At 44.3% G+C, this 25,579-nt stretch overlaps 1 protein-coding gene across 3 annotated transcripts in view; it reads right to left on the bottom strand.

The window, feature by feature from the left end:
• IQSEC1 (IQ motif and Sec7 domain ArfGEF 1) overlaps positions 1-25,579 on the bottom strand; it is a 141,137-nt gene that overhangs the window by 58,651 nt on the left and 56,907 nt on the right. The window lies entirely within an intron of this gene.

The following is a 25,579-nucleotide window of genomic DNA, read 5'->3' as shown; positions in this document are numbered from 1 at the left end:
TAACACAACAAAGCTCCGCTGGCCAAGCTCTGTAGTTTGGGGAAACTTTAGTCAGGAACTGAAAGCGTCGCTCTTGCGAACCGGGTGCGAGGAGGAGCAAAGATGTGCATACGACACATCTCGTATTGCTACATCCCATGAGGCTGATCACGTCTTTCAAGGTGGTGAAAAGAATCGAGGGAATTTTAGTTAAACCCCCTTAAACATTTGGATGGAGTGTGCGTTTTTGCATAGTTTCCTAAGGAAGCGTTAGGCATAGATTCCAATAAGCCTGGGTTTAACTAGCTCTCAGTGAAACTCAAACACGTTAAGGAAGGACACACCTACACCGGCTGTTTTCATAGGAATGTCACGGCAAGACTCTAACCAGAGACTATTTACGCTGCAGTGCCTGCTTTCAACATCTAATGATTATCCAGACAGCCTCTTCCCCGAATGTCTGGGATCCACAACAATCCCACGTTTTTCTGGTCCTGACTCAATGCCTTCTGCATCAAGCTTCGTCTCTACTTGTAAACAGAGACAAATCCAAAGCAGACACAGAGTTCCCAAAAGTCAACTTCTCCTTCGGAAACCAGTTTCCATTTAGGAACGAAGTGCAGACAGTTTTAGCGTGGGCTGTGAAGGGAGGAGACACTGGAAAGTGCGGCTGGAAAGCTCTGACCTCCAAAGCAGTCACAGAATTTTCTGAAGAATGTGCTTTTCTGAAGCCACTTCAAACACAATCTTCCTTCCACAGATACGATCACGCTAGATCAGCAAATAACCAAGCAATACAAACACATCCCATTCCAAACACTGCATGGATAGTTGTTACAGATGGCTTTCCCCCCATCAATGTCAAGCATCCAGAATTCTCAATTTAGTTTTGACCATTCAGGTACAAAGTTTTTGTTAAGTCATTTTTTGCTTGAATATGTTGTTCGAATTTAATGTAGAGATTGAATGCCCAAATCATCTACACATTTAAGATCTCGCATGTATTCCAACAGGGGGAATTAAACACAGAAAAACAAATTCTTGCTGCACTACGCAGACAACATTGTGGTTTCTGAGTCGAGGCAGCCTGTTGCAGTTATTTTTGGAGGGATTTTTTGTGAATGTTTCAACATTCCAAAAGCATTTTAATTCAACCCTAATCAATAGTGTACATTCAATTTTCCCTCAGGTAACAATAACTGTAATCCACACTGCACAATCCACCCTGTCTCAAGCGGTGATTTAGCAGAGATCTCTAAGTCTATGACTTCTTAGGACAATTTTTGTGGCACATAGCTAAGTTTCTTTGCCATCCTGATGACAGAGGTGCTGAACACACAGAGCTGATGTTTCAGGCTCCAGAAAACAGGGGCAGGAGAGGCTTTTCTACCACCACAGAGCCAAACATGGGCTTCTACAGCACTTCATTGATCTGCACTTTGCATAGGAAGCTTTGGCAGAACCAGTAGGATGTATGTTCTCTGTTGTCCTCCTGCTGCTATTTTGACACCGAGCTACTGTTAGAGTTGCCACTAAGATATTGTGGAAATTTGTAGTGCAGTGTAAGGAGATCAAAAAGTGACTTTTCACGTCCTGCTATCCTTATACCTGGCAATTTGTTGGAGCACAACTAACAGCACAACATAAAGTGATCTTTGCTCCGTTAGATCAACTTGACTTAAGCACAAATGAAGGAACTGGGAAATCGCTCTGAAGAGGAAGTAAACAAAGATTTTAAAGTGTGATTTTACACTTTCCAGACCAGCCCAGAAGTTTGAGGGGAATAATTGTGAAGCAAGTGGGCTGGCTGACCTCAGGAAGAGCTTACTGTGACAAGCAGCTCACTCATTGCAGCTGCTGCTTCATTCACTTTGGACCACTGCAGTTTCCAGCCAGTTGCCCAACAAACAGCACTCTCAAACTACAATATCTCAGCAGTGAATGACTCCCTCAGACCATTCAAGCCTCCCTGCTAAAGCTAAACCTATTTCATTTCTAATACAGAAATAGAATTAAACCTTAGATTAAATGCAACACTGAAATTTTGGTTTATCCAGTAATTTACATAAATCACTGCTATTTAATGTGTTAATGGCTAAAACAAAGTTTGTAAACCCCCAGAGTGCAACAAACTCAATTTGTAATTATGAGCACACAGCAATTTGTACAATATGCCATCTAAATCCACAGTAATTATGACCCTGCTTAAAGGGTAATTCCCACTTTAATCACATTTAATACACCATTATTTCCAAGATCTGAGAAGGCTGAAAAATAAGCATTTGTTTTGCATTTTGCTTGAATAAAAGCAAAGGGTTACACAGGCAAAAAAAAAACCCAGAAGAAACTGCTAGGGAGTAGTTTTCTTCCTGCAGAGTATAAATACAGCCATGCAGCATTGTACAGCAAACTGCATATACAGGTCAAAATACCTGTTATTCCTCTCACAGTGGGATTTAAGGGATATTAATGAAAAAAATATGCTAACCCATGTGGATCCTCCACGTCCTGCCTCCCATGGTGAATTCTCTGTTTCTCATGCTCTCCCTCCACCCATGCTTTACCTGTACACCTAATGTAAACCTAAATAAAATAAACATTCAGTAAAAAAGATTGGGATAGATCAGTTTCAAGGATGTACAGCACAATCCTTTTTCACATTATTCCCTTCTGGTGCACAGTGAGAATTATCAGTGAACAGTAATCAATCCTCTAACCATATAAAACATAATGTTCCCACATGACCTGGAATGACATGGGAATTCTCAAGTATGCCAGGGAATTCTTCAAAAGCTAACATGCTCCTGTACTCATCCCAGTTTTGTGTCCCCCCTAAATGGATTTATCTCTTCTCATACACATTTCTGCATTTTCCATGGCTCTGTACTAGATGATTTCATTTTTTAATGCCAACACACAAAAATCAGCATAAAAACAATAACTACAACTTCATTTCTTAAACTGAACTTATAAAGCCTTTAAACAAACACATCTGGGAAAAGGCTTTATGCTGTCAGTTGCTACGGAGAAGGCAAAACAATGAATCTTTGTAGTCTTTTTTGCTCTCCAAAGAACAAATCCTAAGTCTATTTAAGGCAAAGGAAATCTTCACTGGTTTCAAGTGTTTGGAGACCCCAAAGTGGTGCTTTCTTCCCATGTATCTCAAAGCCCCTCACCTTTTCAAAACCTAAACAAGTTTATTGCTGTGTGAATGATGGGAATACTGAAGCATAATGATTATAAACCACAGCAGAGGAAAATTAGAGTAACTTCTCTCAGTTGCCTTGCAGATCAGTGGGAGAGCTAAAGTGAAACACATCTATCTATGTGCTCTGCTTCTTTATCCCCTCCCACAAAACAAGATGCTGCACTCTGCAGAGGGAGGAAATATCAGTCTATGTTGCTGGCCCTCAAAAGAAACCTTGCCAGAGAAAGGCTGTGCTCTCCAGCAAAGCCTCTCCATACCCTGGCTAGAGGATTTGGATAAGAGCAGCAATTTTGGAACAAAGAAGGAAATTCCACATGATAACAAGGTTTCAAAATGCTAAGATACACTGATTTACCAAGGCTGGAGCATGCAAACCAGGCAACCCTGCAAACTACAGCAAGTTATGAAGCACATATACAAAATCACAGTGCTGAGAGAAACAATGCCTAAAGAGGCTTAGACTGCAGTCAAACCATTCAACCAGAGCCAGGATTCCTGACTGAAAATTCCCTGCTGTCACTCCTCTGACCTGGTTTTGTCTCTCAGAGTCAGTAGTTGATCCTACAAACCCTCATTTGTGCTAGAAGCTATTGTAAACTGTATTAGTGGTGCACTATAACACTGCCTGACTATTTACATCCACAGCAACAACACTGGGGAAAGTAACATTAGGCAGAGCTTTTTGAACATGATTTAGGTTTGTCTCTCAGACAGCTCTGAAATGCTGCTCACGTTGCTTCTGAGCTGATGTGTTCATCCTCTGGCCCTGCCTCTGCTCCCCATAGTGCAGCTCACAGCAAGACACAGTTTGGTTTTCCACAAAATCAATCCATTACTAGATAACTGCATTTCATTATAACACTATCAAGAGATTTAAAATTTCTCTTAACAAATCCACAGGCACGTGAAACTTTTTTTTTTTTTTTTTTACAAATACCACATACCTCCCTTTGAAAAGAATTTAGCAGAAGCCTTTCTGCAGCTGTCACTGTTGCTGCCACTCACTCACCCCAGCAGTGAAACGATACCTGAGGAGCAGAAGCTGCCAGAAAGGTCAGTCAGCACTGAGGGGCAGTTCTTCAAGAGGAAATATTTCTTTTTCATAAATCCATGCACAGAAGGAGAGTGGATGCTTGGAAATCCCCCAAAGGCAGTACAGGGGCTGACAAGGAGCTAGAGAGCCCCCTGAGAAAGAAGTTCATCTGGAAGCCAAGAAAGCCACTCTGTTCACCAGAAATTGTAGATGGAATGAAAGGGAAAGGGAAATCTCTGTTCTGAACGATTCTATGATTTGTGGGGCAATAAAGGCAGGACTCTGTACCAGGAATAAAAGGTGATTGCAATTATAGCTCTGCTGATACCATTATGTGTATAAAACTCCTTTGTTCCTTCCAATGAAATATGTACAGGGGTGACTCCTTCATTCTCCTCACGTGGAGTGGCACTTTCTCTGTGGAATCCAGAGTTCCCAGAGCCCAGGACACACCCAAGCATTTGCAGCACCAGGTCACAGGGCTCCTCTGGCTGCGTGTTTGGTTCCACTGCTGAGCAAGGGTGGTGGGCACCCATGGGAGTCAGGATGGGGAAACTCAGGAAGTAGGGACCATGTCCTGCTGCCCTAAACCAGCAGACCTCACAGAGGGAAAGCTGGAACCATGGACTCCCCCTTCCAGAATGTTACTTAGCCTTAATAAAAGTCTGAAAAAGTAATTGTTACTGAATAAAATACCTTGCAATGCATTTGGACAGAAAACACACATTGAGATGACACAAATAATGCAGGGGGCTAATAGACTTTGGGTTAATGCTCTTGAGTTGTGTAAACCAAGTGAACCCAAGTCATCCTTTAAAACTATTCCATACCAGAGGTTCCTCAGAGCTTTCTCTTTTTTCCTGCTTTCATTCATGGCAGTAATAATGTATTTTCTGCAAGAAGCATTTCTTTGGGATTAATGGCAGCCGAGATTAAACATTGCCTAGTTATGCTTCATGTCATCAACATCTCAAAAGCTCTCCATCCCCAAGAAAAGCACAATTATGTTTACTTGATATTTAATGTTTTGGGGTTTTTTCCAGTTTGAACAATTCATACATTTACTGAGATGAGTGAGCTTCAGTGCACACACTAAAATCAAGCAGAAAGACACACGACTGATTTTAACATTTTTTTACTAATATTTCCTATTTCTATAAAATACAGAATTGTGTTTCTTTGAACACATATGTGAAAATAATTACAAACCCCACAGACAGGGGCTGAAAGCTTGGGAACATAATTACTATTTAGCATTCAAGTAAATACTGGAATGTTGCTACTTCAGATTCTGGACAGAACTGTCTCTCCAGCAGCATTTGTGACATCTGGCTCAGGATAATGTGCTGCTCTCAGAGATCACGTGTGCAGTGTGTGCCATGCACAAGGACATATTTTCCATGAGTGCCTTTCTGCAAGCACCATTCGAAACCAAGGAATTTTTCTACTTGAAGCTCAGACTGTGTTACAGTTGTTTATTTTAATAGCAACTACCAAGTTTAAACTGTCAGTAAAATGACAAGCATCACTGCAATTCCCACATATAAATAATAGTTTTTTTAAAAATTAGCAAAATCCATTTTTAAGGTAAAGAAATCACTTTTTCACTAACTGCATATTTAAACATGTGGGTAAGAAGAAGATTATAAAGGAGATCTTACTATTTACCTAATAAAGTTAGATTTAAAGGCATTTCATGGAAATATTTTCATAGTTTCTGTATTAGTTCATGGCTGTGCAGTGCAACTACTTTTAAATCCAGAAAAATATTTATTTACGCTCCCATTTTGTCAAATCCATCAGCATTGAGATGCACTGTAGTACTCATATAGAAAACTTGATTAAAATGCGGGAATATTTACAGACACATCTTTTTGGCATTGCAGATCCCTGAGCCAATCCTGCAGGCGCCTGTGCCACCACAGTGTCCCCTTGCACACAATGCAGCAGAGGCCTCTGCTGAAGCTCTCTGCAGAGTGCCAAGGGTGGTGACCATGGCAAAGCAAACCAACAAACCCACATTCCCCAGCAGTGCTCATGCAGCAAAATGAGTTCTGGGCTAAGGTTACCTCTGCAGACACAGGTCAGGGAACAGCTGCGTGCGTGTGACACCGCTGTGCCAACAGAGCTCAGCCTCCACTCACCAACTTCAGGCCAGGGACCACGCTCAAGAACTATCAAAGCTCAATCCTAGCTAAAAGTAACAACAAATATTGACCTTTCCGTGGTAATCTTTATAGGGAATAGAAACTGTAGTGATGTAAATCAAAACAGGAGTGGAAACAAGGACAACACACCTTGGAGAAACACCCACACCAAGGCGGAATGAAGAGCATAAAAAAAGGAGTAATTTTGTTCCTGCTTCCTGGCTGGAGCCTGGAGGGTAGCACAGCAAGTTCCAGTGCCCTCTCTATGCAACGTGCTGAAGTCTCAGAAAAAAGGCTGGGCAGCTCAGGCTGCTTTCACAGGGAGACAGGGCACCCCTGCCCATCCTGCCTGAGCTCTGGATAAAATACGGAATAAAAAAGCAATCTGGATAAAAGAGCAAAGGATCTCTCTTGCCTTAAGGGGAGAACAGAGTGGTTTCACTGAATGGCACACAGACAGGGCAGCCTGACCCCCTCTCCTTTCACCTCCTCTGAAAGGGTATTTCCACACACCACCAACCACCACTTGCCCCACAAGGTGTGGGGTAAGGTACCTATACATAAACCAAAGCATATCTAAAATCACTGCCTTCAAAATGGCAAAAGAAATCCCATTTCTCACACCCAAAACAGCAGGGCTGAGACAGGGCACCTCTCTGTGCCCACTGGGCTGAGACAGAGCACCAGTGTGTGCCCACTGTTCCACTGGCTGCTCCAGCCAGCTCCCCATCCCAATCATAACCTGAAAATACACCTACTGTCCATCCCTCTAAACTTGGAAAAAGAGGTGAGGTGTAAAAGGGTAGGATAACATTGCCTTATCTTTCCACCCACTGTTAAACCAGAAGGAAGAAGCAATCAGAAAACACCAACTCTAAATGGCACTGCTGCATTTTACATGCCATGCATCAGGGACTGAGAGGCAGGGCATTTGCAGAGGGATCAATCCAAGCTAAGGAGACAGGTATTTGTTGTTTGGCATCAGTGCTGCTGAGTGTGCTAGTCCAGAGCACAGAGATACACACGTGACACCTTCACATTGTCTTCTCTATCACACTGACCTACACAGCGTGGTAAGGGAAAAAAGGACCAGGAAAACCCCTCTTTCCAACTCTTTGGTGCAGATAACCAATTACATTTGCCAATATGTTAAATGGAAGGAGAAATGTGTGTCCCCAGTGTTAGATCTGTGGGGGAAACACCCAGATTTGCCTTAAATCTCTCCTAGGCACCATTAGCAAAATACCAACAGAGAGAACAATTTGCACATGAGTATGCACAGTAGATCTTTGTTCACAGATGAGCAAGATATATTTTTTTTCTTTTTGGAAATGCATAACTCCTCAATTTCATAAGAACAGTTATACTTTGGCACAACTGCATACTGACACTGAAGACATCAGGGTGCTGAATTTTCATCTTTTAAAACTGTCACTTATTGCAGTCCTTGTTTTGAATCTGGATAAAAGAGCAAAGGATCCCTCCTGCCTTAAGGGGAGAACAGAGTGGTTTCACTGAATGGCACACAGACAGGGCAGCCTGACCCCCTCTCCTTTCACCTCCTCTGAAAGGGTATTTCCACACACCACCAACCACCACTTGCCCCACAAGGTGGGACATAAACCAAAGCATATTTTAAATCACTGCCTTCAAAAGGCAAAAATGGCAAAAGAAATCCCGTTTCTCACACCCAAAACAGAAAGGTTATTTTGCAATAAACTATAGCACTGAAGTCAAAATTCACTGAAGTGAAAATTCACTTTTAACTTTCAACTGACCTTTTGTTCTGTCACAGAAAACATTTAATTAATTAAGTCTCATCTTAATATTAGACAAAAAGAAAATTAAAATCTATTATGTTAATTAATTACACGGCACAATTAAAGGTAGGTATCCTTTCAAATCCAAAGAGTTAATTTACAACTAGAACCACCCCAGGTGCCCTAGGAAAAGCTGCTAACCAATCTGGAGATTAGGAACAGGAAGTAATTTGAAATGTGAATTCATTGGCTTTACCATCACACATTCTTTCCTCCCCACACCCCCCAGTCTAGGTGCCCATGCTATGAACTTACAGTTTGTATCTTGGCAAATAAAACTACCCTGAGGCAATAAAAGAGACAAAGAATGCATTGTAAATGGATGATCTTTGGCATCCACCAAAGATTACTCAGTGAATCAGTTTATATTAATGTTACTTATCTTCACCAACGTGCAGGAAATATACTCTGGACTCAAAGGGACTCCAATCTCTACTACTCCTCCTCCTACTACTCTTCAGCACACACAGGACTGCAAGAGCACTGGCAATTTAATCAATTTGTATTTTGTGTTATCTGACCAGACAGATTTCCTCCTCCTCTAGGGTAGGATTTATCCTGGTGCGCTCAAAGCTCTGTTTGCCGAGAAGGCAGAAAACTGAATTACAAGAAACACTTTATTTTGTTGATGGGATTGCAGAGAGGTGACTGGGGGCAGAGCACAGCCAGTTCTTGGTACCAGCCACCATGGGCAGAGGATGATGGAGAGGAGGGATGCAGTTCCAGTCAGGGCTGTCCTATGGAAACCACAGTGGAAAGCTTTCCATCCTCATGAGCCTGACAGGCACAGCTGGAGATGGAGCAGGCTGTTTCAGAGAGGGGGAGACATCCAGAATCCTCAGGGGGTTTCTAGTACAAACATTTCATGGCCTGTGGATCTGAGCTCCTATCCCAAACCAAAGTTAAGCTAAGCTTAAGGTGCAAACTTGGCCATGAATAAGAGACTCCAGCAGGGGAAACCAAAGAGGTGACACAACCTAACACCTGGTCACCAAACCCTTCTCAGATGCTGCAGGTGTTCAGCTCCTGAACAGCCATGAGGATAAATTTTAGTCTTGTAATTCTCCCCTATGAATTCCCCAGCAGTGCCAGAGAACATCAGCCAAATGTGATGCACAGGGAGCTGGGCCCTGTAATCCATTCACAGGCCCAGAGGGACATAGAGAATATTTACAGTATCAAACCTCCCATCACATTCACCATGAGCATTGCTTTGAGCATGAAGCCTGTAACATAAAACCAGCACACTGAGGTTTGCAACCCCACTGCAATGAAGGAAACAGTGGAGGACAAGCACCTCCATGTCTGGTAATCAACTAAAAGCCCCAATGTTTAATTCTAGGAAGAGAATTCTGACTTGCTAGAGACTTAAGAAAAGTGAAGATAACGGCAGCTCAACAAGAAGTGTTGGAAACCTGTTCCACTTCCTTGATTGGATCACCAGCTTGGATATTATGCCACCTTTCGTTTAAATTATGAATTGCAAAGTAATTGAAATGTGAAGTATTGCTCAATCAGTTTAAAATTTAATCTCAAGAAATTCAGGCATACTTGATTTACAATTATTTTTCTTCCTACCAAAAATACCAGCAAAATCTGAATTAAGAACTTTTAGAAGAATTAAGAACTTTTAATCTTGCAACTTTGTATCTGATACTTTCCACTGACAACACAAAATCCTCCAGCTTTTACAGGGAGATGAGCACAAAATTCACTGAAATAATTGCCCAGGCAGTGGAGGGTGTCCAAACTGTATCAGGTGCTTGCTCTACAGCCATTCCAGGAGCTTCTCTCCCACATCACTCCACAGGCTTTTGTTACCCACCACAATGAGTTTCAACAAGTAACTTGAAGCTGGCAGCAAAGATGCACCTTTATTTACAGGGTTCTCTTTCCACACAGCGTAGACAAAGCACCTGCCAGTGCTCAACAGAAATGAGATCATGCCTTTTGCTTCCAGGTTGCTTATAAAACCAGTAGAGCCTGTCCTGAAGTTCTTTAGTGATGTTTTCTTACACTTATTTTATATTAAATATCTACTTACAGCATATTCTAGCTATTGAGGATGAGGGTATTGATAGCAGGAAGGTATTTCTTGTGGTTTGGGGTTTTTAGTCATCAAATTAGCTTTCACCAGTGGAGAAATACTCAAAGCATCCCTTTTTCTACTGTCCCAAAACCTCCCCCATAATCCAGAAGGAATGAAACAGCCAAACAGTCCAAGCTGGAGTTATTTCCAATGGATTCTTTTTGAAATTCGCAGCAAAATGCACATTCTGAACAATGTAGAAAGATCACCTGATAGACAATCCAAAATACTGCTTTTTTTTTCCTGGAATGGATAGTGCCAGTGGCACCAATGGAGCCATTCCCAGGAGAGGAGGAGTTTAAAGTTCCTGCCATCAGCATTCAACAACACAGACCTGAGAGCTGGGACCTGGGCTTTGCTTAGGTCTGAAGAAAGCACTCACACTGCTCCACAGCAGAGCAGCAGCTCAGTTCTCTGTGTTTGGGCTGTTGAGAGCAGGATCCAGTTTAGGATTGCTGAAAGGAGGAGGCACCATTAGCACTGAGGAAAGGTGACCCTTCCACGCTGTGACAGAATGTTCAAGGCTGGCCTACATCTACACCTCCTCTAAAACACAGCCTTGAGAGCTCTGACAAAAACCTGTCTGACCACAGGCCTGGATTTACCCTCCCTACAATGCAAACAAATATAAGTAGAGCAAAAAGGAACCCCAAACATTCAAAATGAAGCACGCTGAATTCAAGCCTCACAGCCACTCGCTGCAACAATATTCCATGCAGAATCAAAGATAGACTTTAGAGCAGAAATCTTCTGAAAATCCCTGCATATGCTGTCCAAGGCATAATGCTACACTGGTGATGGCACATACACCCTTCAATTATTTCACTTCTAAAAAATGAAGGATTAATTATTTTAAACCTGATGAAGCTCAGACACTTCTGCAAAGTTTTCAAATAAAAATAACTTCTTGTCTGTGATGAATTTTATCACACTAAGAAAATCAACATAGAAAAATCTCAGGCATTCATTCTTTACTCAGACTAATTCCAACTGCATGCCGGATTTTCTCCATCCAGAATACAGTTTTCCTTGGAAAACTCAGCTCTGTACTGAGAGGGCTTCACATGCCCATGTCCTCACACAAACTCCACAGAAAGCATTGCATGAGCTCATCTACAACTGTGAGATATGAACTGCAAAAGGGAGGCAATAAACACTCCAAAAAATTCAGGGGGTTTTATTTTGGAGAAGATTTCCCTGCATTCATGCTCCCAGAACATGCTGACTCACATGTACAGCTGGAGCTGGCAGAACAGCATCTCCCTCGGAGGTGACAATTCCCTCTGTGTTTGTGAAGGAAGCAGAGAAGATGTGACTTTGCATGAGAGGAAAAGCAGCAGAGTTGGGAGCTAGCAGCAGCTAACCAGGCTGTCTGCATGTCTGGTCACCACAGCCAGGGCTCTGAACAGCTCTGCTGGAGGAGAGGGCTTTGGCAAAATCCCAGATGGGGAACAAACGCCTGGAGCAAGTCAGGCTCTGCGAGGGAAGCACCCGGGAACACACGGAATGTTCCGAGTCTGCACCACTCAAAACACAATTTAATCCATTTACCAAAGCCATTAGAATGTTTCCCTCTGGGTAAAAGACAAAGGCACAAAAAGCATCTCCTCTTGGCTCATTTCTATGAAGTGTGGTCAGACACACTTGCATCAAGAGGCCAAACACAAATGAGCATGAGGCTGAAATTAAGTCTTCCTGGCTGCTCTGGTAAAAGAATTTAGGATGCAATTTTTATTTTAAGTATACACTGTTAGTTGGTGCATTAGCCATGTTTTGAAAGTTTTTCTTCACTGCACCATTCTCTCTTTTTGGACCCCAGTGGGTTTATTAGAACCAAGCCACCCAGACTCTCTCTGCCATGCTGTCAACACAGCAGTTACATAAACCTGATCCATTTAATTTGTTGTCCTCAAAGCCCAGCGACTGCAGCCAGTTTGGAAACAATGCTAATATTCCATGGGCTCAAACAACAGGCACCATCAGCTCCAAGGGAGCACCTGCTCAGCAGCTGCACAGCTCCCACTGCCTGGCATGGGAAGGGGGGAGGATGCTGATCTTCACCATTATTGTTCTATTTATGGCTAAAGCACAACATACATCAGGTATAAACCTCAAATCTGTGTGCAGCTCTTGGGAACTGTTCCTAAAAAGCTGCAAATCTAAAGCTCTGTAAGTAGAAAGCAATCTTAAAAATGAGTGGAAATTTGCTGGGAGAAAGAACCTCTTCATCTGATTCTATTTAAATGGTACCAAATAATATGGGTTTTCCAATTAATTATACTAAAATAGATAAAGATTATGATTGCCAATAAAAGGCTCAACATGGATGTACAATTTTGGTTTGCAGCATGGAAAAGCTGCAGTATAAATAATCCAGGTGACCTTTCAGGTTGAACCAAGCAACATGGTGCCATAATTCCTCATGCAGGATAAAACCACCACAGAGCTGACAGTAAGCAGAATAACCTGAGAGGTTTGAGACAGCTGCTGGAACAAAGACTCTACTGAAATAGCTCTGTATTTATACCCAGCTCCTAGAAGAACATAAGAGATAAAACTCAACCACCTTTGCTCAACAAGAGAGGAAACAATTTAATTTTGAGAGGCATGTCTATCTCCGCTGCTTTCTGTTCATGTAAACCTGGCACTTTGCATTAAAATCCTGCAGCCAAGCAGACTGGTTATTATTTCACCTGACACTGCTAAAGAGCATTTAGGTCAGTCTGCACAAAGAGCCAGACCTTTCCTGATGCCAGTTTTCAGCACTGTTGGATGTTGGAGGGTTTTGTGATGAAGCTGTCATGTTCCCACCTGGAGAACTGAAGATCAGGGGACATACCAGGCATTTTGCTGACGTTGTGCTGGTTTAGGAAATTAAGAGTCTATCAATATTTGCTTTGGGAAACGTTTCTCCCCAAATCTCTCCGATGCAGCTTGCTAGAACTTCCTCCTGCTGGCAAGGGAGCACGGTACAGTCACTGCCACAATGATGAAATGAGGTCCCTTCGTGCTCACAGACAAATGTGCACTGAAATCATCCTGCTGCAGTGGGGGGAAATACACAGCAGCTTTCACAAAGCCTTCCCTGAACAAAAGGCTTAAACATCTTTAGGGACTTTGCCTTACCCTGAGATGGAGAGAGTATTCTGGTTGTATGAATATACATATGGATAAACAGGATTTTTAGGGCATGAGACCCCAAGAAGGTCATTATCAGCAGCATTATTCAGCTGTTTTTTTCCAATTTGGTTTGTTTCAGAGTTGCTCTTGATAAACAGATGAATAATGAATAATGAAACAGGTGTGATCCTGCTGAAGCAAAAGTAAATGAAATGAAGGCAGAAACACTGGAAAATGAGACAAAACCCCACAGTAAATGCATTCAGCAATGTCCAACACTTTTAAAAACCTTGATAGTTCCACTGAAACCGCAGTGGCTGCTATCAGCCACCAGCTGGGAATCCCAGCTGATGAGAGTCACAACCACTGTGCTATTTTGTTCATATTTTCCAAACAACAGACGGAAAAGAGTGAATTTCAGAAGATTAATAAACACATCACGTTGTAATTATTTTGTTCCTTCTGCATGTAGTAAAAGCTAATGTTTTTTTTTACTGCATGTTCTAACTCAGATTTTGTATTTGCTATATTAAGGCACTCTGTAAGGAAATATAAAAACTACATTCATGCCTTATGTGCGAGCCTATTTTGTTGAAGGATTTATAAATATTAACAAGATAAAATTTACAAATGCAAAAGACACCATTTGCAGCTGTAAATGTTTAATTCTGAGGGAACAGGAATAACATTTTCATCTTCATGCAAGTCATGAGCTATATTAGAAGAATTCTGATGTACAAAGTGTTAAAATAGCAGGACAAGCCAGAAGTGATCAGAGGTGATTCAAAGTCTTTTCTGCTACCCCTTCTAGTCTCAGTTCAATATATGACTTTTAGGTCCAAAAACTCTGCTTGGTATGGGCAGCAATCTGGAAAGTGGAAGCCCAAATGATAATATTAGTTTTACTAACTCAATATCCCCTTCCTCCAGGTCAGTGGTCACTCAAAGTCAACATTTTAGATGTTGACTTGGCTAAATGGGAAGTTACACCATAAACTACTAAAATCTAAACTCCTTATGAATAATACTTCCAGCATGGCAAAGGGATAATGGAAGACCTTTGTAATCACTGCAAAGAGGACTATTTATTTTATTTATTTTATTTATTTCTCACTCTCACTAGTGTGAGGTGTGGGGATGGTTTTATTCCCTTGCATCCGTCACTTAACACAGAAGTAAAGAAATGACAGGACAGAAAGAAGAACACAGCGTAGGAGCAGAGTCCTCCCAGGCTGTGACACAGAGCAAGCACCACAAAAAGCAAAGCCTTCAATATGAAATGGGAAGGAAAAAGAAAATTCTTCCCTGTAATCAACCTGCCATTCTGCCTAGGCCAACTCCTGCACCATCAGCAGTAAATACCTGCTGATTTGACACATCACCCAACTGTCATATCATCTCTGAAGAGAATTTGTTGATGAAGGTATTTTCCAGACCGGTAAATAAACAACAACATCACAACCTATTTCTCAGGTATAAACAGCCAGGCAAAGGGAAGATGAGCTGCATATTGTGCTATTAAACTCTTTAAGTACAATTTACAGCTAATTGCCTTTCACAGTGGGGGAAAGCCATCCCTCCCCAACCAGCTCCATGCTCGATTTTTATCCAGCTTCCCCAGGCTGTAATTGCCTGCTCAGACTGGGATGGGAGGCTCCAGCAGCACCATCAACAGGGGCAGAAATGTGCAGTTTTAGTGCTTTGCTGCAGGCCAAGAGTTCCAGGGAGGGAAAATCCAGGTTGTGTTTATCTTCATGTCTTCTCCCCCTCACTGAATACTGGTGCACCATGGTAATTACAAAATACCACCAGAGAGGCCTTGCAGTCTTTTTCCAGGTCCAAAAGGCAGCTTTGACTTTTTAGTTCACAAACAGAAAAATTGAAATATGGTGTTCTAACAAACATGGCAACTATTAGGACTGCATTTATGAGGTGATGGATGCCCAGAATCCAGTTGGCTCTTTGGCTCCAGTCATTTCACCACAACACAAAATGCTGTAGTGGGATCTGGAAACTGCTGGAATTACAGAGTCCTCTTGGCCCTGAATTACCCATGGTATTACTCTTAAATCTTTCAAGAGTCAATAACCCTTTATTGATTAAATGGCTTTTAAACCCATGCTTTAGTCCCTTGATTTTAGGTGTGTACATGTAATTTTGCAGACAGACACAATATGCTTGGGTTTTTTTATCTCTACAGAATGTACTTGCTCTCAAACCCCAAGGGTGAGGGCAACGAGACAGCAGTGCAGGCCAGGATGCAACAGCAGTTTTAAATTATGCTGCAATTGGCTTGAGAGCAGCATGTGAAGCAGTGTCCTTACATCAGCTGAAAGGTCCTTAATGAATTCCAAAGCAAAAACATTCACTTCTGAATTTTCACTTTAGCAGGTGCCCAAAATGTGCAGTGCACACTGTAAAGAGTTCTGTCCTGTGAATGATAATAAAGAGAAATCCTTCACGAGATAACCACACTCCACAGTATGTGCTGCACATCACACACTGCAGGGGCTGCTTGGCCATTTTAGGAAATGTTCCTATGCTCACACATCCTCCTTTAGCCCATGTGGACAGACACAAACATCTCCCAGCTCTCAACAGGTCTTCACCTGCACCAATTCCCCACAGCCCTGTGCCTGTCCTTACCTCCAGGTTGTGTTTATCTGCGGGTCAAGCCTATGATAATAAGCAGCACTTTCTGCAGCAGTTTTATATTGTTAATCTGCTTCCATTATCTTCAGAACAAGCTGTAAAAGTGCATTTAAAAGCCCTCACCTCGAATTTATTTACACAGCATGGATATACACTGGAATAGAAACTGAGCAAGGTCTCATCTGGCTTTCTGGGAGGAACAATAAAACTGCCCAGTCCCCAGTGTGAGATTAGGTTTTCTTTATGATCCTCTGTCTAGGAGGTACTCCTGTTTTTACAGCCCAGCACAGTGAGGATGAGATGATTTTGGATATGGGCATTGCCACATGTCAACCCATTCACAGAAGAGCCAATTTCAGTAAAACTGAAATATCTCCTATTCTTTGCCCTGACCCTCCCTCCCACCTGCATGAAATAAATTCTGTGGGAGCCAATTCATGATGTAGGGGAAGAAAAGGTCACATCTCTGTTTTGAAAGCCTTCCCTGGACCTGCTCTCCTCTCTACACATGTTGGTATTTTACTCAGCTGGTCAGAGCAGGGTGCTGGTAACACCAGCTGGGGTTCAACCCCTGGCTGGGCCATTCTCTTAAGGACTTCGTGGTCCTGTGGGTCCCTTCCAGCTCAGAATATTCTGTGTTTCTGTGTGAATCTGTGAATCCTGAGCCAGGTTTCTGTGAGGGACAGTGGCCACTTCCTCACCAATGCTGCAGCAGCTCAGCAGGACCATGTCCAGGCAGGGGGGCAGCTCCAGGTGATCCAGGCTCCTCCACAGGGAAAGCACAACTTTTTCCCCACCCAGCAGAGCCTGCAGTAATTTCAGGAATCAGGAACAACAATTTGATCCCTTTCTGCCTTGCTGTCATGACCCAAAGACAGGCGCACAGCCTGGAAGATGCTCTGGGTGTCCAAAGCAAACCTCAGCCATGCTGAGCCCTCTGTGGGTCACTCCAGGGCACACGTGTGGGTGCCTGGGGCTGGCTGGGTTTGCCCTGTCCCAGGGGCTGCCTGTGACACAGGCTGGGAGCAGCTTCCAGGGTGCTGGGGATGCCTTGTGCAGGCTGACCCAGAGCAGAGGCTGGACAGAGTTAAAGAATAAAGCAGGGATTTATTAAAAGGCCTCAATGGATCCACCTTGGGCAGCACAAGAGCCCAGCCAGGGCTGCACCCAAGATGAACCAAAATGGTCCCAAAATGCACAACCAGGCACGGGGTCTCTCCCTGGGATCAGTTCTGCTCCATTTGCATCTTGCAGTTCATTGTCCCATTCCAGCTTTAGCCCATGCAGTCCCATCCTTGTTTTTCTCTCTCCAGCCCACGGGGTTTGTGCTCTGGGGCTGAGATTTGGATCATTTGTCCTTGGTGCCCAGCTGGAGCAGGAATTGTTTTGTCTCCCTGCTCTGTGCACAGAGTTCACCATCCCCTGATATGAACCCAGACCCACACACTAAAGCAGCCCAGAATGTGTAAAATATAAAAGCTAAACCTGAGACATCATTTTGCCCCTGGAAAGGACTCCTCCAGCCAGGCAGTCTCCCTGAACGTGTTATGCAACAGGCCTACAAACAGTTCATTCAGCACAGCCTGAGGATTAGTCTGGTTCAGCTGGACACTTGGAGCTTAATCCTGGCCAAGCAAGAGAGTGTGGCAAAGGCATTCCTGGGATTTGCTGACGGGAAAAATCTGTGGCCAGAAGCCAACCAAGTATGTAAACTTTGAGAAAGCAGCATGTCCTCAGACACTCAGAGTGTCCATTCTCTACTCCCCTCCCAGTAATCACATCAGGAACTGTCAGGAGCCCAGCTCACCCCAGGAAAAGCATGGAAGGTGGCATTGCAGTCCTATTGCAAATGACAGCTCAGGGTCAGCAGCAGGCCACAGCTGGAGGGAGCTGAGAGAGGAGAGTCTCACAGTGCAGCACTAAAAACGGCTCTGCCTCAAATTTTACTCACAGTTTGCTCTGAAGCAAAGCAACAGTTCTGCTCTCAGTGAGTAAGGACGGTGTTGTCTTGGCTGCCTGTCCATGTAGGCACATTTAATTATCACAGATCCACAAAAGAACCAATTATGTTCCAAATTAAACTCCCTCTCTCGTTCCTGCCCTTTAATGTGCTGACAAATAAAAGCATGAAATGATTTGTATTCATCATCAGGATGGCTGGGAGAGGTTCAGAGCTTGCAGAGGCAACCAGGCCAGGAGAAAAATGTTTGTGCTCAGGAGGGAATTTTAATTGCAGATGTTTTGCACAAGGTAACGAGGGACCTGTGTGCTGAGGCTGCAAGGAAAAAATACTCTGAGGATTCTCTTCCAATTTAAACTAAATTTATAGAATTTTTTTTTAAATTATGAACATTAAATTAGGATTACATCACCACCAAGCCAATACCTCATCCCTCTTGGTGATGGTGATCTCAACCACAAAACTCACTACTCCACCCTGCTTTGGCAAATAAAAGGAAGCAGTTGTTTGGAGCATTTTATGAATATTGAAAATGTATTTCCTCATACTCTGGCTAAAAGTTCTTTTCTCTCTTTTTTTTTTTTTTGTGATAAAAATGAAGAGAGAGAGAGCTTCAGTTATTAGAAAAATGCATTTGAAGTCCTCTAAGGATGTTTCTGGAACTTTACTGAGAGGGATCAAACCTGCGTTTGTAAAGTCCTGCTTCAGATCTCTACATTGAGAAATTAACATATGTTATTCTAACCAAAAATTCCTCCCTCTAAATTTAGAGTTCCATAAACGTGCAGTGCTTTGGCAGCCAAACAAAACAGGTATTTTCACACAAAGAAACCCTTCTTGATTGTGCTATAGAGAGAGCCTTGGCATGAATCTGTAGCAGAGCTAAAACTGGTCCTGCACTGAAGGGAAACTGCCTGGTGGCTCCTCCATGCTGACAAGGCAGCTGTGCCACGGGGGTGGGAGGTGAATGCTGGTTTAAAATTAATTGTTTAGCGTGGGAGCCAGGCCTGCAGATGAAGTGAGCTGATGTGCCCTGGTGCAGAACATCCCTTGGAGGTTCTGCTGACCAGGGCAGCCCAGGGCTGCTTCACAGGGGCTGCTGGGCTTTGCAGGAGCGCCACGGAGCTGTTTCAGCTTGGAACACAAAAATATTAAAGCCCCTGTCCAAGAGCAGCTTTTGTGGTTTCTTCACACACCTGGGGCCACATGGGATAAAACTGTGCCCTTATTTCAGAGCTGAGCTGAGCTGCCCCAGCTCAGGAAGCCCCAGCAGTGTGCAGGGACAGGACCTGCACCTGTTTGTGCACCAAAGGCTCTGCCACACATCCTTTACATCAGAGTGTCTCAGCTGCCAGGCCTGAGCTCACCCAGGCCCAGCAAGGGTGTCTCAGAATTTGGCAGATGAAGGTCAGACTCAGAGAAGGGAGCTGGATCCTGCACAGGCATAATTTAGTGTCACAGAAATGCCTTCCAGAGCTGTCCTACCATTCTTCAGCTAATAGGGTGGCTATTTAAAGAAAGAAGGCTCTTTGCAGTGATCCAATCATTTGGAACACGACTGCTGTGTGACCAGCTTTGGTCACACATTTTTCTATTCTTATTTAGGGAACCGAGACCATCTAGTTATTTCTGCTCAACTGAAGGCATCAATTAAAATATTCATTCCCATTAGCTCTGATTCTCTAGAACACTTGCAGACAGAGTACCTGCCAGAACCAGACCACAGCCAGCAAAATGCTCAGCAAGGGCTGAATAGTTTGGTATGAAGTCTCAAGTATTTTCATTTCACTTCATGCCCACAAGCCTTTCTTTCTTTTACATGACAACACGAGGCAGTCTCAGCTCTGTGCTGTCAGGACAGTCACAAATTAGTGTGTCTATGGCTGGTGAAACAGTGCAGTGACAAGTACAATCAGGCAAGGCAAGCCCTTTCATTAAATGTTCAGATGCATGAAAACAGCCAGGCATTTTTTCCTCTAGGATCTGCAGGAGTTGAAACACACCAGTCTGAAGCTGTGAAAGATCACATATGCACATTTAAGAGCTCCAGAGAAGTGTGGGAAATGCCCACCACATCTCCTCAGAACGTCACTGGTTTTGTCGAGATTCAGGCTGCTCACAAAATAGATTGGGAGGAACAAACACAAAGCATCACACAGCCAGTGCAAATTCCCCTTCTTCAGGAATGGCTGCATTTCCTGGCAGACCGTGTCTGATGGCTTAAGGACTCAGATGAGCTCATTATTTGACCATTATCACCCACTGCTCCAATCAAACCCCCTCAAAGTCCCTGTTCCCCCCAGCTTTTCCCACTGAGGTACCAGAGGTGTGTCCCAGCAGGGGAGGGGCTCTGCACACCCTGAGCAGACAGAAACCTTTGGGCAGCACCTTTCAGCACCCACCAGCCTGAGGTTTGCCCTCTGCTGCTCTTGGTACAAAGCCACAAATCAGGGTTGCACCTTCCTGTGCCTGAAAAGCGTGAAGGTTTCTCCCCTCAGATACAAATCCTTGTCTGCTGTTCTGCTTTCAGCTGCCTCAAACTGCACCTCCCACCCCTCAAATTCAACACTGTTGGGTGAGGAACAGGTGTGCCCTGGGGTAATGCTCTAAACAGAGCTCAGCAGGAGCACTGAGCCACCCAGGGGATGCTGCAGCTGCAGCATCACCACTCGTGTCCCTCACGCTGCCCTCTGGGGCTGCTTGGCACCACCCTCGGTGCCAAAACCAGCCAAGAAACCAGGGAAGGCTCAGCCATGCTGAACTCAATCCTGAAAGTCCAAAGTCAGACAAGTTATGAAGGGAGGGCGGGAGTAACAGCACAAACCTGGGGAGGAGAAAACATCTTCCAAGCCAGGAACTGACAGAAACCAATTTGTGAGCATCTCACTGGGATCTCCATGGGGGCAACTGCAGAGAGAACTGGACCTGAGGAGGAGCTGCATATCAAAATATGGATTTTCTCTGATGTGCCTCAGTAACCCCATCACTGCCCTGTGCAAAGGAGTTGCTTTTGCCTGCATTTCCTGGTATGATCCCAATGAATTCTCCTCAGGTGCAACACTGGAGAGAATGGACCAACAGCTCCTGGGCAACCTCCTGGGCAGCTGGAGAACTGAGATCAACTGAGATCATGAAAATGGCATGTGTGCAGGAGACCCACAGCACCACATCTACTCTATTTGTACATTTTTAGAAAAAAAAATGGCATATATTTTTTCACCCTATAAGCTATGTATTTACAGAAAAAACCCTTCCTTTTTCAAAATTCTAAACCACAGAAAAAGCATAAAGCAAAAACTATGCCTATAATGCACATACTTTTAAAAAAGTGTACAGAGAGCATTAATATTTGATTTTCCACATGTGACCTACTATTTCACATTTCACAATTTGTTACTCCAAGTAACCCAGCTCTATTAGATGCAAACCTAAATTTAATCCAGAGCACCCAGACAATCACTACACAGCCTGTGAATCTGAGAGACAGAATTTACTCAATTCCATTTTAATTTCTATTGTGTGTAAAAGTGTTTAGAGTGTGAGCCTTGCTAAGAGATGACAGAATATCATTATACAGTAATTCAAATGCTTTCAAGACTGCTAAGAAACATCCACTATAATGACAGGCCTTGTGAAGTGCTTAAAAAATGCTGTTTCATCCTTTCCAGACGGGTTTAGGATAAGAAATTTCACATAATAAGATGATATATTTACAGCACACAGGTTAACCTTTAAACTTGCTGTAATCATATTATCCAGAATGGCATCAGACCTGCAGCACTGGCATCACATGGTCCTTCTGAGCTGAGGTTTGGTTTTGTTTGCTATGAGAAGCAGAAAATCTGGGAGGGCACTCTCACGAGATGGCCTCGTTCTCCTTGTCCAGGTCCTCCTCTCAGGGTTCTGGAATTCCTCAGCAAGGCTGAACATCAGCTTCCTTCAAAAGCACTGAGCTCAGGAAAGGGGAAACAGCTTGACTTAGTATTCATGTGCCAAGATAAATAAGAATGTCAGAGGAAGTGAAGGTTTTAGAAGATTGGGTAAACACACCCTGCGAGGGTGGCTCACTTTTCCTAGAATGTTCAAACACCCACACGTTTTTCAGACCAAAATATCAACTGGAAATGAAATCTCTTCCATGGCACAATTCCACTGTGATTACAAGCAAACAAAGGAATGCAGCCTGTGCCCAAGATCACATTTGGCTCCCAGCAGACACAGTTTCTTTTCCCCAGAGCGAGATTTCTGGTCCTGCCATGATCTGTGTGGCACCCACAGGCTGCTCTGTGCTCTCCAAAACATCAGCCAGCTGAAAGTGGGATTTAGCACAGAGCCAATCTTCTCTGGTTCAGGCAAGAAATAAGTCAGTGCAGGCAGTAACCATTATATACAGCTTTATCTACTGAATTCTGAGCAACAGATAAGGGAGACAGAGCAGCACCATGCTGATAAATCAAGGTACACAGTTCTCCAGTTTTCCTTCAGAGAATAAATGAATGAATGATCTCATCGGGGACTGCCCTACTCCAATACCAAACTGGAGACCTGAAGAATCCTACCAAAGTATATCCTTCAGAAATATATTTATATATATATATCAAGATTGTGTTAACCTTGGGTTTGAATGCTGCTTTCCCATTTACAGATAAATAGTTTTCAAACTGAAATAAATTAATAAAACTCAACTTCCTACATATCTCTGCTGTGACACTTGCCCTGTGAGCTGCAGTTCATGCTCTGAGCAATGAGAGGCTCCCTGCCCAAGCTTCCAGAGCAGTTCACAATGACAGGCTCAGGAACACTGAGTGTGCCAAGGCAGCTGGAGAAAGGGACAAACCTGGCTGTTCACAATCCAATTAAAATCTAATCGTGAAGAAAACAATTCTCATTTGCTGCTTTGGTGCACAAGCTGGAATCCCTTGAAGAAGTCCTGTTTAGCTCCATAAGGAGCCAGCTCATGCAGGCAGCAGCAGCTGGGATCTGCTTTGCTGGGTGCTGGAATCCTTCTCCAGCAGGCACAGCGATCAGATGAGGTGCTGTGAGCAGGAGGATGATGTAACCCTACCCAGAGTGCTGTGGGGAGGCTGGAGCCTTCACACAAATATCTGGAGCTCACCAGAGAGGAAAGCTTGCACAGCACACACAACACAACTGCGGGCTCGGGGCTCTCAGCCCTGCTGCTGCTCCCAACATCCAGCACCAGGTCTGCTCTGCTCTGCCTCAAAGCAACCAGCAAACCCTTCTGCTATTGATATGCAAACATGCACACCAGGCATTTGCTTTATTCCAGCCCTCCCAGACTTGACACTGCCTAACAAACAGCTTGTACTGGGTGCAGAAAGCTCAGCAATGTGAATTGCTCCAGTTTTGCTCCTTTTGCATACTAAGACTTTGTATTCTCCTAGAGCTCCCTCATTCACTTCCACTGATGGCTGAGCTTGGAGCCAAACAGAAGTTGCACATAAATCTCCTCTCTGGTTTTCCTTATCTTTTCACAAAAACAGTGGCTGTGAAGGATGAACTGGAAAGCTGGTGCTGGGCTTTGCTCAATACCCTACAGGAATGGGGACAAGAGCAAAATGAAAGCTCCTGGAGATCTGTGCAGGCTGGAGGCAGAGGGGTGCAGGCATCCAGCCAGGCACTGCTGCTGCTCAGAGCTGGGCTGGGACTCCTGGGGAATACAGAATCCCAGCCCTCGTCTGGCTGTGGAGCACCTGTGAGGGAACAAAGTCCTCTGCCTTTCTGTGCCCTGCCCACCCTGCTGTGGCTGCAGCCGCGTGTGGAACAGGAGCTCTGAGAGCTCTGAGAGCTCTGAGCCGACAGGGGCTGCTGGGGGTTGGACATGGGCAGCTCAGGGCTGCACAGCCACCCCTGGCAGCTCCACAGATCCCTCTGGAATCCTGGCTGGGCACCTGCAGCACCACCTGCTCCAAAGGCTCCTTGTCCTCCCTGGCAAGCTGGGCCACATTCCTGGGCCTCAGGGGCTGTGCAGGGTGGGCAGAAGCTCTGGATGGTGCAGAGCCAACACAGCCACGGTTCCTGAGCCCCAGAGAGAGGAGATGAAGGGAGCACCAGGCAGGAGCTCTGGGGAGAGGCAAAGTCCAGGTGGGGGAAGAGACAAACAAATGGCACTGCAGAGGAGTCCCATGACAACGGGGCTCACAGCAACACACAAACAGGAAGGGAAGGACGGAGAGCAGAGTGAAATTTAACCCCACAATTATTTTCTTTGGCTCATTTCCTTTCCAGCCAGCCTTCCACACTTGGCTCAGCAGGTTAATGTTACCATCACTGATCCCCCAGCAATGCTTTAGAAATTCACGTGTGCCACTGATTTAGGAGCATAAGGGCCCAGATAAGCTCCTCTCTGGGATACAAATGCCTTATGCTCTGACACCTAAAGCAGGGTGTTGCTCTGCCCTTCCCATTTCCCACCTCATCCCTTCTGTTACTGATAACAGAATGGTGTTTTATTTCTCCATTGGGCTATTCATCACATTAATCAAGAGATACAAAGCATCATGGTTATACTAACATGTCCCACAAATAGTATCCAACTAGTAAGGTCTGGTTACCAGGAAATATTTTCCTGTGGCCTTTTGCTGGAAAGAAACACATCTGAGGCCACCCCTCTTTGGCAGCAGCTATCAAACATGGAAAAAGAGAGCAGTGTCTAAAAGGAAATACAATTTTTTTTCCCCTTTTGGAACTGAATCCAAGAATATTCTCTGGGTGAAGCCCCGTGGAAGGGGCACACAGCTGAACCAACAGCCTTCACTGCACACTCTGAGTAACACAATAAACACACACCAGGCCATTTCTCCAGCCACACTCTTTGATCCCTGCCTTCTCCTCTGCTGATTGCTGCCTTGAAGAATCTCAATTGATCCAAATCTTGGCTGAAATCTTAGGAAAATACTGTTGGAGTGGACAACATGAGTATGAAAGGCCTTGCCTGGAGCCCAAGGAGGTGTTCACAACCCACCCCCTGAAGCAGCCGGGGTTTTGTCCTTCAGAGTGATCCCACCACAGCTGTGCTGCTGAGCCTTCTGCCTCTGCACTGTGGAGACTTCAGCACTGCACTAATGCATGAGAAAACTGGGAGGACTGGGAAAAATCCTTTTCCTGAGTGTCCTTTCCCCGTGTGCCTGCAGATATTGGTCATTTCCAGTGCTGTTGGTGCTCTTTCGAGCGCTGTGCTCATTGTGGGAGTGCAGGGCAGTGCAGCTGTGCTCCCTGGATTTGAACGCACCAGAGGGAGCAGGATGCAGTCAGTGCTGCCACATGGAACACGAGATTCCACCACCCCAGTCACCTGTCAGTTCTGCAAGGCACTGAGGGGAACTCACCTCGAGAGCTGCTTGTACCCAAAAGAGCTAAAAGCTGTGCTCTGCACATCTCACGTGCACACACACAAACCACACCTGGAAAAACTGATCATGAAACTGATCCTGCCTAGTGCTCCCAGGCTGCTGGGAGAGCACAGAACTGAAATGAAGGTTTCTAAAATCCAACTCTGCCTCTAATATCAACTTTCCCCTGCAGCTGAACAAACCATTCTCTCCTTTCCT

The sequence above is a fragment of the Agelaius phoeniceus genome, chromosome 11, assembly GCF_051311805.1.
Source record: "Agelaius phoeniceus isolate bAgePho1 chromosome 11, bAgePho1.hap1, whole genome shotgun sequence".
NCBI lineage: Eukaryota > Metazoa > Chordata > Aves > Passeriformes > Icteridae > Agelaius > Agelaius phoeniceus.
The sequence above is the reverse complement of the archived record's forward strand: the minus strand, read 5'-3'. Positions and strand labels throughout refer to the sequence as shown.